This window comes from Podarcis liolepis, assembly GCF_965112155.1.
Source record: "Podarcis liolepis genome assembly, chromosome: Z".
In the NCBI taxonomy this organism is placed as follows: Eukaryota; Metazoa; Chordata; class Lepidosauria; order Squamata; family Lacertidae; genus Podarcis; species Podarcis liolepis.
Genome location: NC_139570.1, coordinates 3,344,773 through 3,363,188, shown reverse-complemented (window position 1 = coordinate 3,363,188; position 18,416 = coordinate 3,344,773). Strand labels below are relative to the sequence as shown.

Below are 18,416 nucleotides of genomic sequence, written 5' to 3'. Positions count from 1 at the left end.
CTGCCTGTGCGGGTGGGGGGCCCCTGGTTCCTCTGATCATGCACAGTTGTTTGTCTGTTGGCTGCAGCTCGGTGGTAGAGCATCTGTTTTGCACACAGAAGGCCCATGGTTCAACCCCTCTCATCTCTGGGTAGGGGTTGGCATGGGAAAATCCTTGCCTGAAAACTTGGGGAGCAGCTGCCAGTCAGTGTAAACAGTACAGAGCTAGATGATGGTGCAGTGGTCTGACTTGGTAGAAGTCAGCTGGGCTTGTACAGTGTGTGTGATTTTAACCAGTGCCTGACAGGCAGAAGTGCCTAGAAATGCTGTGATGATGGGGAAGCTGTGATATTCTGCCAGCCTTGAAAACTTACCAATGAAAAGCATAGCTAGAAAGGGAAGAGTAACCTTTTATCTTCTTATCCACAGCGTTGGCAGATTTAAAAAGTGGGCCCTGCAGCTGTGCTTTTAATGGCCATGTGGCATACAGCTTCAGCTGCCGACCTCTATCCACCCAGCTGTTCTTAAAGGGAAAGGAACAGCGTGGGGTGTGACTTCTGGTCAGTTGGCAACCGCACCTACAGAGGGCAGGCGCGCCCCTAGGAGACGCTGTCCTTTGCACGTCAACAGGTGGCCCCTTTCTCTCCTGTCACTTCACCTGTTGCACCTTTATGCGGTACAATAGCGGGACCACAACGGTACAATGACTGCCTTCCTTAAGGAGGAGGGGGGGTTCTCTGGGGCCCTGAAGGCCGCTTTCTCGCTCTGTCTTTGGAGAGAGGCGGCACCGTTCGCAGGCTTCTTGGGGCAGGCGCTTTGGTGGCCCAGGCTCCTTTAAGAGCAGCAGCAGCAGCAGCAGCAGCAGCACTAAGACGTCGGGGTCTTTCGTTTTCCTCTCCCCTCCCTCCCCGTCACCCACAGAGGCGTGCAGCGGCAGCGGATCCGATTAGCGGGGAGGCCAGGCGGCGGCGGCGGCGGGATGGCGGACGGTAGGCGGTGCTGGCGGCTGGCGGAGTTGCGGTGGCTGCTCCTGCTACGCCGGCTCCTTCTCTTGGCAAGCGGCGCTGGGGTGTAACAGTAGCCTTGACCAACAGCCTAGCCTTGCAGCGGCCGGCGGAGGCGCTGCTCCTGCCGCCGCGAAGCCGCACCGCGCCTCTGGAGATGCCCCTGCAGCGGAGGCGCCCTCGACGCCGCCAGGGTTGATTGAGCGAGCGAGCGAGCGCGCGCCGGGACCGGCGGCAGCGGCGGCCACGGCTGCTAACTGGAAGGAGGCTGGCAGCCTGAGCCCGGGCGTCGCCGCACAGCAATGGCATGCAGACCCGCGCGAAGGGGAGCGGGGATCCGGACGAGGAGGAATAGCAGCAGCAGCTCCGGGCGGCGCTCGCTCGCGGCCGGACACCGCGCCTGCCAGGTAGGCTGCCCCTAGCGAAGCGCGCGCCTCTCACAGTCTGCGCCTCCGAAAGGCTTGCCCCTTGCTATCCCTGCTGCTTTTAGTCTGCCTCTCCGGACGCGGGGAAGGGGGAGCGAGAGGGCAAATTTCTCTCGGGACAGCCCAGCCAGGACGTGGCTTATGTTTTATATCTCGTGGGCTCTTTTCACCCCAGAGGCAGTCACGCTTTGGGGGAGGCAGGGACCCGCTGCGAAGAGATTTTTTTTTTGGCCACGATCCCGTGCACGCTTTTTACTTGGCGAGGAAGCGTGCGCGGGATTTGCGCGCTGGATGAAATGCGGCGATTCCCCTCCCTTCCCGTGCTAGGAATGCGCTAGGATAGAGGAGCCGACGGGACATCAGACTATAAAACCCGCGTAGGATAGCGCTGCGAACCAGGTTTTCGGTGGTAATGTGCCTTTGTAACGCTCTCCTCGCCTTGTGAAGTTACGCTTCATTGCCTCCGGAGGGTATCGCTCAGAGGCTATCGTCCTTCCTGCCCCCTTTACAAACGAGTCTGTAGCTCTGCACATTATCCTGGGTAGCATTCTTCCCTCCGGGAAAATTGGACAAGGTCACGTCACCTGTGGGTGCTGGGGTGAGCCATGGGGTGCGCGGCGCGAGGGGCGGCCACAGGAGCTGTTCCTTGCAGCGCATCGCCTGCTGACCCTGTGGGGTACGATCCACCCGGAGAAGCCCACCTGCGCTAGACCCGTCGCAGTGAACGGGGGCTGATGCGCAAGAGTGCGGGGGCGTGCGGAGCAGAGCGCTGGGGCTTCCGCAGGAGGGTTAAGCGCCCACCGTCTCTGCAGACCTGTGGCTCTTCTCCTGTTGTTGACATCCAAAGGAATCCCACCGCCCAGACCTACCAAAGAGTTACCGCGTCAGCTGATTCCTAGGAAAGTGAATCCTTTCCTCTCCAAGAAGCCTTGCCTAGGTTTCCCAGGCATCCAGGCACCCCATGAAAAGAGAGGGAGCAGGGAGAGTGCTTGACAACCTCCTGGTGCCGCACCGTAGGACTAATGTAACCCAACTCACAGGGTTGTTGCTGGGATTAAATGGGGAGCGAGGAGGACAGCATATACAGGAGTGGGGCAGTAGACCCGGGAGTTAGCTGGATTGTCAATGAAATCTTGTGTCTTTGCCTCGGCCGCCTGGCGGAGCTAAGATCGCTTTGTGGTTTTGAGTATTTGCAACTTTTTAAACGCTTAAGGCCCTACCTTTCTCCAGCAAGCGTGTACCTGAGTGCTGCCTGTGTTCGTGTGTATGTGTTCAAGGCAAAAGCACTGCAGGCCAAAACTGCTATTTAATTAAAGGCTTTTTCTTTTAAACCCACTTTTCGACCTCCCCCCGGGACCTGCAAACGAGCCTTGAGCGTAACAACAGTAAAAACATCTTTGACGCCGGAGCAATAACATAGAAAAAATCATCCCAGCAGCCCTCAGCGAGCCTCTGACCCTTGGCCAGCCTCGAGGGGCGTTTTCACAGAGACGGATGGCCTTTGGCAGATGTTGGCGGTGCTGAGACAGAGTGCAAAGGCTTCCGTGGGGCAGGTGCCTCGGTGCTCAGCAGCATGCACACAAAAAAGGTCACAAAGGTCTGGAAACGATGCCTTATGAGGAACGGCTAAGGGAGCTGGGCATGTTTAACCTGGAGAAGAGGAGGTTAAGGGGTGATATGATAGCCATGTTCAAATATATAAAAGGATGTCACATAGAGGAGGGAGAAAGGTTGTTTTTCTGCTGCTCCAGAGAAGCGGACACGGAGCAATGGATCCAAACTACAAGAAAGAAGATTCCACCTAAACATTAGGAAGAACTTCCTGACAGTGAGAGCTGTTCGACAGTGGAATTTGCTGCCAAGGAGTGTGATGGAGTCTCCTTCTCTGGAGGTCTTTAAGCAGAGGCTTGACAACCATATGTCAGGAGTGCTCTGATGGTGTTTCCTGCTTGGCAGGGGGTTGGACTCGATGGCCCTTGGGGTCTCTTCCAACTCTATGATTCTATGAAAAGAAGTTGCTTTATGGAGTCAGGCTGATCGGTTTGTTAATCCAGGACAGGCAACAGCTCTGCAAGGTTTTAGGCAGAGGGGGGCGGGGTTTTTCCCCAGCTGCCCAATATCCTCCCCCGGGCAATGCTGCCCGCGAGTGGCAGGGGGAGAGTTGCATCGAGGACTTTATGCATCCACAGAAGTTGCTCTGCTACAGAGCAACAATCTCTTCCGACCCCTGTTCTCTTCCCTCCCCCACAAAACCTGCCTTTTCTCTTGGAAGCGCCTTCCTTGTGCTGTGAGCACCTAAGAACAACAGCCTGGGAATCAGCCAGGGCACATTCTGCCGTGCTGCCATGCACCTATGGAGCGCAGCAGCATTCCTGGTGCTTCCTCGGAGGTGCCAAATGCGGAGCTTAACCCAGAGGGCCTTGCGCAGTTTGGCACCAGTGAAGAACACCAAGAGCGCCTAGAAGTAGATTAGGACTAGCTGTTCTCCCCGGTTGACTCGCAGGTATGGAGCAGCAGCAGGAGGAGGAGGAGGAGGAGGAGGAGGAGGAGGAGGAGGGGACCACGGAACAGCAACATCTCTGATTTTCCAATAGAACGTTGACCCTGTGTTGATCTCGGTTACTAAGCGATGCAAGCGACTGATTTTCTTTAATTGGGTTGGGAGTTAGAAGTGGTGTCGGAATGTGCGAGCCTCTGCTGGCACGTTACTACTTGAATCGGTACTGGAACGGATTCAGTTTCTGTGTGGCTGGTGCTTTTTCCCTTCTCTCGGAGGGGAGCTGAACGTTTAGAATAGCTGAACGTTTAGAATCCAGTTTAGTTGTTGCTGAGTGACCACAGGCGTAGAGTGATTTTTCTAACTGCCGGGAGGGACGCCACAATGGAACTCTTCCTCCCAGGCAGAAATGGAGAGAGCTTTTTGTCATTTGCCACCCTTTCTCTCTCTCTCTCTCTCTCTCTCTCTCTCTCTCTCTCTCTGTCTCTTCAAGGGATAAGTGCCAGCTGCAGAATTGTTTTCAGTGAAGGGCATATGTTGAGGGGTGGAATAAGCATGTTTTCTCAAATTGTACTGAAACAGGGTGGGTGCTTCAGGCAGGCAGTAGCTGACACACTGGTGATGTGGAAGAAATAATTATCACAGGGATGTGTAAAGGGTGTGAGTATACATGTGCTTGGCTTCTGATGGCTGCGCACACTCCATGCATTTAAAGCAACCCCCCCAATCCTGAGAATTGTAGTTTAGTTCTCACAGCGCTGCAACTCCCAGCACCTTTAACAAACTGCAGTTCCCAGGATTCTTTGTAAGGTGGAGAAATGTGCTTTAAATGTTTGGTGTGTACACAGAACAAGACACACAATTTCTCATCTTTCAGTGGCAAAGCTTACTATCTGGGAGAGAGCATAAGAATCTGCCTTAGCATGCAGCTCTCAGACAACCCATTTGTTGAACATTCATCCCAATACATTCGCAGGGAGATTAGAATATTTATGAGCTTTCCTTCTGATTTGTTTGTGGGATACATCAGATGACATTGTGTCAAAGCAAATGTTAACCCACACTTTCTAGTGCAGTTCCTCATCACTTTCCTTACTGCAAAAAGTTGAGTCTTCTGGGGAAGCGGGTTTGCTGTGCAAGACCTTCTAAGCATTGCACAACATGAAACTTGCAGCATGTGATTGAATCCACCAGAAAATAGAAACAGTTTGCTTGTGTGCTGAGTCAGACCACTTGCCCATCTTCAGGCACTCATGTGGGGCACCTTCCAAGCATCATAGTTCCTTACTTTGAATTCAAATTGCACTCTAGCCAAGAGCTCATTGGGTGCCCTTAAGCAAGCCCTTAAGCGCTTCTTCAGCCTCAGTCTCCAGTATAGGGAAAATTATTCTGTTCTGTGTGACAGCAATGGAGGCTGGTCTATTATGGCAAAGGGGGACTGCCCTCAGCCAGTCTCCACCTGCTCACCTTCTTTCTTAGAACTAGTCCAGTGGGTGTCTCTGGCTGCCATTTGTTCTAGTGCCACCTACTGTTGGACTCCGTACCCTGCTGTCCTACCAGTGCAACTGATGCTTCTGTTTTATAAACTGGGTTGGAGGGATTATTCAGATAATATTGACAAAGGGCTCTGAATGCTGGAGGAAGAGCACTGGGAATATCCCTTATATCAGGGATAGGAAACCTGTGGTCCTCTAGATGTTGGTCTCCAACCTGCCTTAACCTTAGTGAAAGGGCGATGGGAGTTGTAGTGCAACAACTGGAGGACTGCGGGGTCCCCAAGCCCTGCAATAATAATAATAATAATAATAATAATAATAATAATAATAATAATAATAATAATAATAATTTATGAGTTTCCCCAGCCACTCTGGGCAGCTATATATAATCATTGCCCATCAGAAACTTCATCAAGAAGCAGAAAGGATCCACTGCTTTTGCAACCCCTCTCCTTTCTTCCAAGAAGAGTTTCTTCCAGCTCTCTTGTTTGGACACAGCTCTGGGACATGGTAAATGAAAGTATACCGTCTCTGAATGTGAAAGCTCTGTTTAGTTATCATGGCTAATTGATATGCCTATCTAAAGAAATCAGCCTAAGCTTCTACCCATCACTATACTTTGTTTCAGTGAGTTCCACAAGTTAAGGACATGCACTGAGAATGAATGTTTCCTCACTCACTGTTCTCAACCTACTGCCAATCAGCTTGATGTCCTGCTTTCCCCCATTGATGTGTCTCTATTAGGACTACGGAAGAAATCTGATTCAGCCTGCATTTGAAGCTGAATCTTACGAAATGATCACTTAACCAATACATAGCCATCCTTTGAAATCCACAGTTATCTAAATTCTGGAAACAGTTCTCTGTCTAAACGTTTACAAAAATGCATAGATTAGGGAAAGTGTGCATAAAATGCTGATATTGGTGAATTCATTATACTGGGGGAGATGGCTGGCAAAAATGTCTATATTAGTCAAACTGCATACAAAAATGGGTTTTAGGAGAAATTCACAGTCCAATTCATTATTTTTTAAAAATGCAATTGCTGCAGAAATGTGTGGAACTGAATTTAAGATTGGAAAAATGAGAAACTGAGAGAACTAAAACCAACAGATTATTCTGTCCCGAGACAGAACTGTGAGAAGCTGTGTTGTGAGAAGCTGGAGCTGTAATATCCTTCTCTCATGTAACCCTGGGGCTGAAGGTGTGTGTTGTTGTCCAAAATGCCTGGAGGGCACCAGGTTAAGGAAGCCTGGCTTGTTCTAAAACAAGGAAAAAGGAAAGAAAGAAAATGAGGATAGAGAGAGGGAGGGGGCATGGTCCCTTGCAAATGATGAGGCAAAGGGAATGTTGCTGTAATGAACCTCAACACCTGAGATGTGTGTTTTCATGGCCCACACTATTCCTGTGAATGTAATTAGTTTTTAATACTGAGTTTTAAATTGCTGCAGCCCACCTAGGGACCTGCTGGTGGAGGATGTTGGGTTACAGAAGGCTGACCTAGGCTTTGTATACACTCCTGCAGCCACTGCATTCCCACCACTGGTTTGCACACACACCACTAGCCACAACCCATATTTATCCTGCAGCTTCTTGAGAAATACTGTGTTTTGATGTGGTTTCCTCCCAAACCATGTTTGATCTGAATTGAAAATGTAAGCCATGTAGAATCATAAAGTTGGAAGGAAAAACAAGGGTCATCTAGTCCAAGCCCTGCAATGAAGGAATCTTTTGCCCAACGTGGGGCACAACCCATGACCCTGAGACCAAGCATCTCATGCTCTCTACAGACTAAGCTATTTCCAAAGGCATCTATGCCCCCTCTCAGTCTACAGAGGGTGACTTGGAAACACAGTGTGTGTGTTGGGTGGAGAGGGGGAGGGAGGGAGGAAGAGCAATGACCGCACTGCATTTTAAGATGGCAAGGTGTTCACAGCTTCAGTCCTTCATTCACATGGGGTTTCTCTAGCAATGGGAAAGTGTGGGTCTTTAGGTGAATGCAGGCAGCAATCAAAGTTTGGTATGTAGGAGAGGCAAGAGAGGTCCTGGGTTCTTGAAGCACAATCTGGGGAATAAAGAGCCCTGACCACCTATCTGGCAGTGGTTACAACAGCAGATTGTAACCTCATATTCTCCTGTTGAATGCCTCACGGGTGATCTGCAGCCGGTAAGATGATACAGATATATCGTTTATGGGTATCTTTATATCTGCTTATAAAAAAAGCCCATCCTTGTGAGCAATGGGAATCTGCTCACATTTGTCCCCCAGAGCTGGTGCACACAACATAGGAAATGAAATCGCTCACCAATTAACTTCCAGCAGAATTTTGCATGTGTGTCTGTCTTGGGGATGAGGCAAGTATCAGAGGAAGGCAGCTAAATGCTTTCTATGAATCTGGAGCCTGTAGCCGTCTTTTGGGACGTGTGTCTGCATTGGTGTTAAAAGGGGCAGCTGGAATAGGCTTAGCAGAGACTGTAAATAAACGAATAAACAAAACACATGTTCACAGCACAGGTGACAACAGCAAGCCCTTTTCTGGAGAAATACTTGACTTTGTTTACACTGGAGCAGGAGCCCTTTCCTTGTTTTGCTTACCTGTGGAAGGTAATTGAGGGAATGTTCTCTTGTTACTCACAAGAATGGAGTCTGACTTGAAAGGTGAATTTAAAGGGCAGCACTGGTGAAACACATGTAGTTGCAAATGGGAAGAAAGTAGTCACTGAAATTGCTTTCCTACAGGGCCAGAGCCTGATAATGATTCATCATTAAGGCAATCGGAGTCAAAATGGAGTGGCCAAGATTTAATCAGCTGGGGAAAAAATAGAGAGAGAAAAGCCTATTCAGAGCAGAGTGAGACTGTGCATGCGTGAGCTTGGACTGATGCAGTGAAGGGGCAAAATTGGCAGTGTAAGGTGTTCAGTTAACCTCCCTGATATAATGGCAGCTGTTACTGTCTGTTTTCCTAAAATGGCAAGTGGCTTATTTGGCTGTTAATGAGGGGCTCACAAATCCCTGCCCCAGCATTTTGGCCATTGGCATGCCTGGAAGGCTGTGGCTTATACACTGCAGAGTTTGGATGGCACATGCACACAAGTGCCCAGCAGTGCTTTTTGTGGTGGTGTCATTCTGATGGAATGAGCTGCACCACCATGGTTGCTTTGGATCAATGTGGCATGGCTTGGAAATGTGCATTCCATTTGGGAGCCTGTGCTATGACTCCTGTTTATGCAAGAATGGCTGAGGAATTCCTTTTGTTGCATGCCTGAGAGAAGAGCCATAGCTTGACAGGCGTTGCCTTGCATGCAGAAGGTCCCTGTTTTGCCCCACAGCATTTCTAAGGATAACTGGGAGCAGGGCTTGGAACGACCCATGCATGACAGACAGCTGACTTCCCCAAGGGTCTTCCTACTGGACTGAATTACCTGTTGGAGCTCTTTGGTACGCAGAGTAAGCAGCGTCTGGCTTGTGAATTTTGATTACATTAGAGAATAAACTTGTTGAAATCACAGAAAAACAGATAAGGCTACACTTGTAGAGTAAGAAAATAATACAGGAGTTTATTGCAGAAAATATATATCTTAGATATAAAAGGTTTTTGGTTCTAAGCTAACTAACTAATCTAGAGAAGACATACGCAGACATGCCTGCTTCTATGTTCTCAGAGGATAGATTTAAGATGATCTCTCATTTTGAAGCACAGGAGAGAAATGTGAGGAGGAGGAAGTTGTAGACAGGATGCAACCCAAAGACATATCTGTCTAAACATCAAAGAGATAGGGAGGCAAGCTAAGGGGTCAAAGATACAGGGATAGTCTGGGAATCTGGAGGTTGCTTACTCTTTCCTGCATTAAACCCTCATCTGCAAGCTGAGTTGTACAAAAACTTCAAATACAATCTAGAAAAAGGGATAAAGAAGACAACAGAAGAAGGGAAAGAAATTGGAGCACCAGGGGCAAGAATTCAAGGTGGAATAATTTTTCCATTCAAGGAAATGCAAGAAATGTGGGCCCTGTCATTTCCACGTCAGCCGAGAAATTGGAGCCTGATTCTAAGCATGCTTACTTGGGAGTAAGTCCCAAGTGGGTGTGCAGAGGATTGCAGTTGGCACCGAGCAGGAGTCCAGCCTTAACACAAAAATCACACTCCTTTTCTTTGTGTGGGATATGTGAGCTGTTGACCAAATCAGTTACACCGTGTGCCTTTTTCATTGCCCCTTATCAGCCCCTCAGTCAGCTTCATCTGGGATCGATGACTGCCTAAGAAGCCTATAGAGTGTACCTCGGATTAAGAACTTAATTCGTTCTGGAGGTCTGTTCTTAACCTGAAGCACCACTTTAGCTAATGGGGCCTCCTCCTGCTGCTGCACCGCTGCTGCACGATTTCTGTTCTCATCCTGAAGCAAAGTTCTTAACCTGAAGCACTATTTCTGGGTTAGCGGAGTCTGTAACCTGAAGCATCTGTAACCCGAGGTACCACTGTAAATGTTAACTGTAATTGAAGCTGGCATGCCTGGCAGCTGATCGCTTACTTAAACCTTGGTTTAGCACAACATGGAATAGTTAAAGCACCAGCAGGAGCAGGTGAGCCTTGATTGTGGTTTCAATATTTTGCTGCTCTTCACTTTGGGCTCTGTAGATTTTGGGTGGTGGGGGTACTTAGCCATAGTCAGGGAAGAGGTTTGTGTTTGCACTCATGGACAGGGTGGCCCTGCTGGGTTCCATCCAGTGGAGACTGTTAACTGGAGCCATACCCCTTGCTTCATGCTGCAGCACTAAGAATGGTTCCCTCTCTGGCTGTATCTTTCTTCGGCCTGACTTTGGAAGGAGGAAGGGCTGCCTTGTTTCGCTTTGCAGTGTCTTGGCAGGGTGCGCCTGCAATCTTTCTTTCTTGCACTTTAGCTTCCTCCCTCCCAAAGCAGGTGCAGGGCTAGCAAAGCACAGCCTGCCTGCAGGTAGAACATGGCTGAGTTGCAGTGGCCAAGGAGGCAGCATCACCCTGCAGTGCTCATGAAGGCAGGTTGTGCAACGTTGGATGGCTTGGTATGGTTTTGCTTCTGCTTCTGGAAGGGATGTGGGGCCCAGATTCCACCCCACCCCCCAGCTGTGTGTGTGTGTGTGTGTGTGTGTGTGTGTGTGTGTGTGTGTGTGTGTCTGTGTGTGTGTGTGGCAACTTTCCCAAGGGGCTGGATCAAGAGGGCTGTTTTCTTTTCTGTCTCCTCACCTGTTAAACGGTTCCTCCAGGAGAAATCTTCCCTCCGCCCTGGTCTCTCTCCCTTCTGCACCCTGACAGCAGTGGTGGAGCTCCATGCTACTGCATGGGAGGGGGTAGAGAGCAGGCGTGAGCGGACTGGCGTGTGTCCCAGGGGGTGGCGCACCGCCCGCAGGGGCGTGACGTGCATCCTGGGGGCATGGCGCACCGCCTGTGGGGGCGTGAGGTCCAGTGCGTGTGCGGGGGGGGCAGCCATTATGGCACCCCACCAGGATCATGCTGCTGGGGTGGTGTGCTCCCCCCGCACTCCTCTTCCTCTGCCAGTGCGTGACAGAGCATGCTGTGGAGAACACTGCCTTCAGGAAGAGCACCATTGCAGATCTGCTGGAAGAAGGAACATAGGAAGCTGCCTCATTACTGAGTCAGACTCTCAGTCCATTAGTTCAGTATTGTCCACACTGACTGGCAGCTACCTTCCAGGGTTTCAAACAGCGGTCTTCCCTAGCCCTACCTGTGGGTGCCAGGATTGAACCTGGGGATCTCCTACTTGCAAAGCTGGCGCTCTCCCACCGAGCTGTAGTCCATTTCCATTAAAGAAAGGAAAGCAGGATTCTAGTCCTCTTGATTTGAAAGAACAATTCGGTTTTAAATAGGAACATTGGAGGCTGCCTTATACTGAGACAGTAGCAATATTGCTATAGGACAGGCATAGGCAAACTCGGCCCTCCAGCTGTTTTGGGACTACAACTCCCATGATCCCTAGCTAACAGGACCAGTGGTCAGGGATGATGGGAGTTGTAGTCCCAAAACATCCGGAGGGCTGAGTTTGCCTATGTCTGTTATAGGAGAAGAATCAGTTCAGTGGGTGGAGGAGGAGACTGAGCTTTTATAAAGCTATACGAGAGTGGAGAGAGAGGTTTCCCTCCCTCTATAGCAATACTAAAACTCTGAGTTGCCCAATGGAATCAATCAGTAATAGATCAGGACAGACAAAAAGAAAGTAATTATACCTTGCATAGAGAATGCATTGGGGAAGGGAGCAGAGCACATGCTTTGCATGCAAAAGAGTCAATCCCTGGCACCTGCAGGCAGGACTGAAAAAGACTCTGGTGTGGCAGACTGGAGAGCTGAGGCTACAGTGTCAACAGATGGACCGAAGCTTTAGTTTGTTCTGCAGTGCTTCCCCAATGTTACCACATATGGCTATCCTGCCAGCACTTTAGAGAGTCTGCTTGCATAGCAGATCCTCTTAATCCCCACTCACAGACTCCTGCAACTAGAGTTGTCCCAATACATTTTCCTGTAGGAGGTCCCACCCTCCTTGGAGATACAGAGAACTGAACCTGGGTCCTTCTATATGCCACCGAGGTATCACCCTTCTCCAAGGTTTGGCCAAAAGACCAAGCCCCTAGTGTTGTTGCACCCTGATTTTCAGGGTAGCACATTTTGCCTCTGCAGCCTGCTGGTAGTCACAGGAACCCTGACAGCAGTGGCTGCCTGTGAGCTCTGCCTCATCCGTGTGCCCCTGGGCATGGGCGGCTTCCAACAGAATATTAAAATACAATAACTTATTAAACATTAAAAGCTTCCCTAAACAGGGCTGCCTTCAGATGTCTTCTAAAAGTCTGGTAGTTGTTTTTCTCTTTGACATCTGGTGGGAGGGCGTTCCACAGGGCAGGCACCAATACCGTGAAGGCCCTCTGCCTGGCTCCCTGTAACTTGGCTTCTTGCAGTGAGGGAACTACCAGAAGGCCCTCGGAGCTGGACCTCAGTGTCCGGGTAGAACGACGGGGGTGGAGACGCTCCTTCATGTATACTGGACAGAGGCTGTTTAGGGCTTTCAAGGTCAGCACCAACACTTTGAATTGTGCTCGGAAATGTACTGGGAGCCAGTGTAGGTCTTTCAGGACTACTGTTATATGGTCTTGGTGGCTGCTCACAGTCACCAATCTAGCTGCTGCATTCTGGATTAGTTGTAGTTTCTGGGTCACTTTCAAAGGTAGCCCCACATCGAGTGCATTGCAGTTGTCCAAATGAGAGATAACTAGAGCATGCACCACTCTGGCGAGACAGTCTGCAGGCAGGTAGGGTCTCAGCCTGCGTACCAGATGGAGCTGATAAACAGCTGCCCTGGACACAGAATTGACCTGCACCTCCATGGACAGCTGTGAGTCCAGAATAACGCACAGGCTGCACACCTGGTCCTTCAGGGACACCGTTCAGGACCAGGGAGTCCCCCACACCCGCCTGCTTCCTGTCCCCCCAAAACAGTACTTTTGTCTTGTCAGGATTCAACCTCAATCTGTTAGCTGCCATCCATCCTCCCATGCCTCCAGACACTCACACAGGACCTTCACCGTCCTCACTGGTTCTGATTTGAAAGAGAGGTAGAGCTGGGTATCATCTGCATACTGATGAACACCCAGCCCAAACCCCCTGATGATCTCTCCCAGGGGCTGCATGTAGATGTTGAAAAGCATGGGGGACAGAACCCTGAGGCACCCCACAGGTGAGAGCCCAGGGGTCTGAACACTCATCCCCCACCACCACTTTCTGGACATGGCCCAGGAGGAAGGAGCGGAACCACTGTATGACAGTGCCCCCAGCTCCCAGCTCCTCTAGACGGTTCAGAAGGATGTTCTGGTCGAAGGTGTCAAAAGCCACTGAGAGATCCAGCAGAACTAGGAAACAGCTCTCACCTTTGTCCCTAGCCTGCTGGAGATCATTGACCAGTGCGACCAAGGCAGTTTCAGTCCCATGATGAGGCCTGAATTTGGAAGGGATCCAAATGGTCCGCTTCTTCCAGGCGTGCCTGGAGTTGTTCAGCAACCACCCGCTCAATCACCTTGCCTAAGAATGGTAGATTTGAAACTGGACAATAGTTGGCCGTATTGGCAGCATCTAAAGAGGTGATATGATAGCCAGCTCCAAATGCTTGAAAGGTTGTCCCATGGAAGTTGGAGCAAGCTTGTTTTCTGCTGCTCCAGAGGGTGGGACCTGATTCTGACTAAACATCAGGAAGTACTTTTTGACAGCGGAACAGACTAACTCATAAGTTGGTGGACTTCATTGGAGGCATTCAAACAGAGGTTGGATGGCCATCTATCAGGGAGCTCCCTTAGGGTCCCTTGTAACTCTGCAGTTCCTTCATTCTATGCAGTTTTTAAGGATTGAATGAAGAAGACATCAGCCTAGATCCCTGCTTGATGCCCCAAATGAGTGGTACAGTTGTTTATTCATTTTATTTTTTGCCATTGATAGCATCTCTGACAATAGCATCAGAATATATTTAGCTGTCCTTACAGTCCTGAAGTTCAGTGGACTTCTTTTACGCAAGTTAGCTTTGATCTTTGAGGCAGGGTTTTTTTCTCTTATGAGTTTGTTGCATAAGGGCTCCTGGATCATTTTTTAAAATAGCTTAAGGATATTAGCATCCCATACACATCTCTGAAGGAGATGGGTATGACTCACAGTGCCATAAATTCTGTTGCGGTCGTCAGCACGCATCCTGAGGAAATTATACAAAATTACAGATTTATTTTCAGGATTCTATTATTTTCATGGACAGATTTCAAAGCCAGCTGATGCATTCTGGATGGCTAGATGGCTTCTTGTTGACCGGCTGGACAGCTTCAAATTAGGTCCCCCAAATCTAATTATAGCCCCCACATCACTGGAAATGCAGAGTTTGGTACTTGCTGTCTGTTGGTTTCTGTGGCTTTTATGAGCAATTCCAAAATAATTAGAGTTGATATGTAGACTCTGAAATTGTCGCATCCCAATCACTGCATCATTTCAGAGCTGTAGGTTGCAGATCATATAATGATACCACAATTTCTCCACTTAAGCTCCTTAGTAACCCTTAAGACTCTAACGTCATGTTATGATTACCCTGTTTGTCCTGCCAGGGAATTTCATGCGGTGCCGTACTTACCCAGGCTTGATTTTCTTTGGAAGGTCACTGGAGCCTTAAAAACATAAGGTCCTGCTGGATCAGGCCAATAGCTCCTATAGCTAAGCATCCTGTTCTCACAGTGACCAGCCAGATGCTGCAATGGGAACCCTGCAAACAGGACATGAGCACAACAGCTGTCTCCCCTGTTGTGGTTTCCATCAACTGGAATTCAGAAGCATTACTGCCTCTGCCTTTGGAGGCAGAGTGTAGCCATCATGGCGAGCAGCCACTGATAGCCTTGTCCTTCATGAATATTACAAATGCTTTTTGTAATATTTGAGTTTAGTAATTGGACTTTCTCCAGTAAGGAAATGCAGAGGAATGTGTGGGATTACTATTACTTGATGTGATGGTGTGTAAGCTTCCTCACAAACAAATTAGAATGCTCTACAAACAGTGGACAGTTTATAACCTCCCTGCAACCTTTTTGCAAACAAATCAGAATGAATGTTCAGTAAACAGGCCACTTGGGTTTGGTAATGTCTGAATGTAAGATTATGGGTGCACATAGTTTGTCTAAGGCACCTGCAGTCTACCATTTGTTTCTGTAGTTGTTCTGGTCACATTAATTCTCTCCTGTCAAACTCCCAAGCTTATAACAATAATCTTACAAGTGTGTGGGCAATGCTTAATGAATCATAGAAAGATAAGAGTTGGAAGTAAACTTGTCTAAACCAACCCCCTACTTGATGCAGGAAATCCAGACAGTAAGAGCATCCCCGGAACACTGCTGTCAAACATAGCCTCTGCTTGAAGACCAGGGAGAGTCCATCACTCCTCTGGGCTGTTGGTTCCATCAGTTTCAGTCTAATTCATTGGTTCTTGGGGGAATGGCTGCAGCTCAGTGGTAGAGCACCTGCTTTGCATGCAGAATGTTCCAGGTTTGATCCCCAGCATCTCCAGGTAGAGCTGGGAAAGAATCCCTGTCTAAAATCCAGGAGACCAACTGCTACTTTTTACTAGTGTTCAGCTGAAGTATGCCCTTTATATTGTGAGTCTGCTTCACCTCATCCTGCCCTCTGAAGCAATGGAAAAGAAGTCTTTGCCAATTTATATGCAGCAACCTTTCATGTATAGTGGTACCTCGGGTTACATACGCTTCAGGTTACAGACTCTGCTAACCCAGAAATAGTGTTTCAGGTTATGAACTTTGCTTCAGCATGAGAACAGAAATTGTGCTCCGGTGGCAGCAGGAGGCCCCATTAGCTAAAGTGGTGCTTCAGGTTAAGAACAGTTTCAGGTTAAGTACGGACCTCCGGAACGAATTAAGTACTTAACCCAAGGTACCACTGTATTTGAAGAAAAGTGTGTGTGTGTGTGTGTGTGTGTGTGTGTGTGTGTGTGTGTGTGTGTAAAGGGGGTGGAGACTGAGCAGGGCTTCCTGCGATTGACCTTTCAGTGACCTTAGGAAACAAGAAGTTCCCTCCCACTGAGTCAAGCCACTGGTTCATCTAACTCACTGTTGACTACATTGACTTGGAGCAGCTCACTAGGATTTCAGACTGGGGAACATTCCCAGCCCCAACTACCGGTAGCTCCTGTATGCAAAGCAAGCAACTGTATCCCATCTCCTGAGGACTACTAACATAGGCAGAATCAATTGGGCAATATAAGGAAGCATATGCAAATCTGCTTAATCATGCTGCATAATTTACAGGCTTCTGGGGAGCAGAATTTCAGTTGCCTGGGTGTGCATAGTTAAGTGCAGGATAGACACAATCCAATTTATTAACTTTTCCTTGTAATGAATGTAAGAAGAGTTCTGCTGATCAGGCTAAAGTAGATCCATCTAGACCTGAGATAAGGAGCTTGTGACTCTCTGATGGACTCAAATTCCCATCATCCCCAGCCAGCATGGTCAGTTGTCGGGAATGATGGGAATTGTATTCCAGAAGTATCTGGAGGACTGCAGGTTCTCCACCCCTGATTTTGACCAACTTCCTGCTTCTCAACCAGATGCTCCCAGGAAGCTCACGAGCCAACAATGGCAGACAAACCTCCTGTTTAGTGTGAATGCTGCCCATTTTCAAGATATTGCTGGAACAGGGTAGGGAATCTTTGGCCTTCCTGCTGTTGTTGGGCTGCAGTTCTCATTACATACCCAGCTTGGGGGCTTTCCTGAAGCATCTGGTTGGACACTGAAAACAGAATGCTGGACTAAAAGGGCCTTTGATAAGGCAGGGATCTTTTGATAGGAGCTGCAGTCCAGGAGCAGCTGGAGGGCTGAAGCCTCATCCCTGCTGGAAAGAGTCCACTCTTTAAGCCTGTGAATATGGTGAACCAGAGGATGACCCCAATACTTAGTTGTTTTTGGAGGGAAATATTTCTGCCTCTGTTTCTCTTCTTTATATGCCAGGTGCCACAACATATTGCATACCCATTTTTCTACAGATGCTTTATGCCTGAAAGTCCATCAAACAACTCAGTTTTATTTTTTTCTTGTTGCCATTGTTGAAAACACCCAGAGGTTCCACACACAACACTTCCTTCCTTCCTCTCTCCCTCTCTCCCTCTCTCTCATTCTCTCATTTCACCACTGAATCAGAGCAAATGTCATTTGGGTTTTCCATGGATTTATGCTTGCTCCAATTCAATGGTGAAATGTCGATTTTCCTGGGGAAAGTGCCTGGACAAAGCATTTCACACAGAGAGAAAGTGAGTGAGAGAAATAGAGAGAGAAACATCCATCAATTTCCTCTTTTAAAACACTTTTCTTTTCCCTGGTTCTTTTGCCTCAGTCTCTTTCACAAGTAGAAGCAAAATCTCTGCACATGCAACTGCATTTGCTCACATGCTACTTTCCTTCCCTCTCCCCTCCCTGCTTTTTAAATGTATAATGTATGTTCCTTAGGACATGGCCTTTGCTACATTTTAAAGCACTGGATTAATTGATTTATTCAGTTTCCATCTCCTCTTTTTCTCCAAGTGACATACATGCTTTTCTTCCTCTCCATTTTATCCTCACAACAACTCTGGGAGCTAATTTAGGCTGGGAAACTGTGACTGGCCTAGGGTCACCCAATGAGCTTCATGGCTGAGTGGGGATTTGAACTCTGGTCTCCTAGTTCCTAGTCCAGGACTCTAACCTCTGCACCACACTGGCTCTCTAGAACTGAATGAGGTTGAAAGCCGTTTGATTTAGGACCTCTTCTTCTAACACACCCTGCTGTGAAAAGTGCAGTCTTGTGGCGATGCCTTACTCAGCCTTACCTCAAAGCCCACTAAGGAAGGAGATACTCCCCTCAACACTTCTAGGGATCTTGTCCGTGGCTTACAAATCAAAACCAAATTCCTCACCCTTATTCCCCCTTTTTAGAAACCTCCAGAGTTGTGCCTACCTGCACCCAGCTTTGGTTTACAACACAATAAGCTTAATTTCCCTCTTGGCTGTTCAGCCAATGCCAGACATCCCCAGCTGGTCCATCACTCAGTTACAAAGATGCCACAGTCCCCGCTGAAGCAGCTTCTGACGTTGATTCAGAAAGGAGAAGCCAAATGCCTGTGTCACCCTTGATATCTTTGTCTGCAGATTAAGGACTTCTGCTACAGCATCCTGCAGTTTAATGAGATGCAAGGCAGAGCCAGGGATTGCGTTAAGGTGAGGACACAAACTTGCAAGGATGTTCCAGGTCAGCTTCCTCCAACCAGCTCTCCCCAGTAGCTGCTGGAATGCAGCTCTCATCATCCCTGACCAATGGCTTATGTGGTTGTGGTTGTTGGGAGCTGGAATGCAGCAGCACCTGAAATAGTCGTCGTCGTAGTAATAGTAATAATAATAATATAACAATAATAATAATTTATACCCTGCCCATCTGGCGGGGTTTCCCAGCCACTCTGGGTGGCTCCTAACA

At 48.6% G+C, this 18,416-nt stretch overlaps 1 protein-coding gene across 11 annotated transcripts in view; it reads left to right on the top strand.

The window, feature by feature from the left end:
• The first annotated feature begins 451 nt into the window (after positions 1-451).
• Positions 452-18,416, top strand: part of HTR2C (5-hydroxytryptamine receptor 2C) — a 248,232-nt gene continuing 230,267 nt past the window's right edge. For 10 of the 11 annotated variants that reach the window (XM_083486474.1, XM_083486484.1, XM_083486475.1 and 7 more), the window contains exon 1: positions 454-1,390. The gene's annotated coding sequence lies outside the window, so the exon portion shown is untranslated. Of the gene's footprint in view, positions 1,391-18,416 lie in introns of all 11 variants that reach the window. The other variant, XM_083486476.1, reaches the window with a different exon arrangement.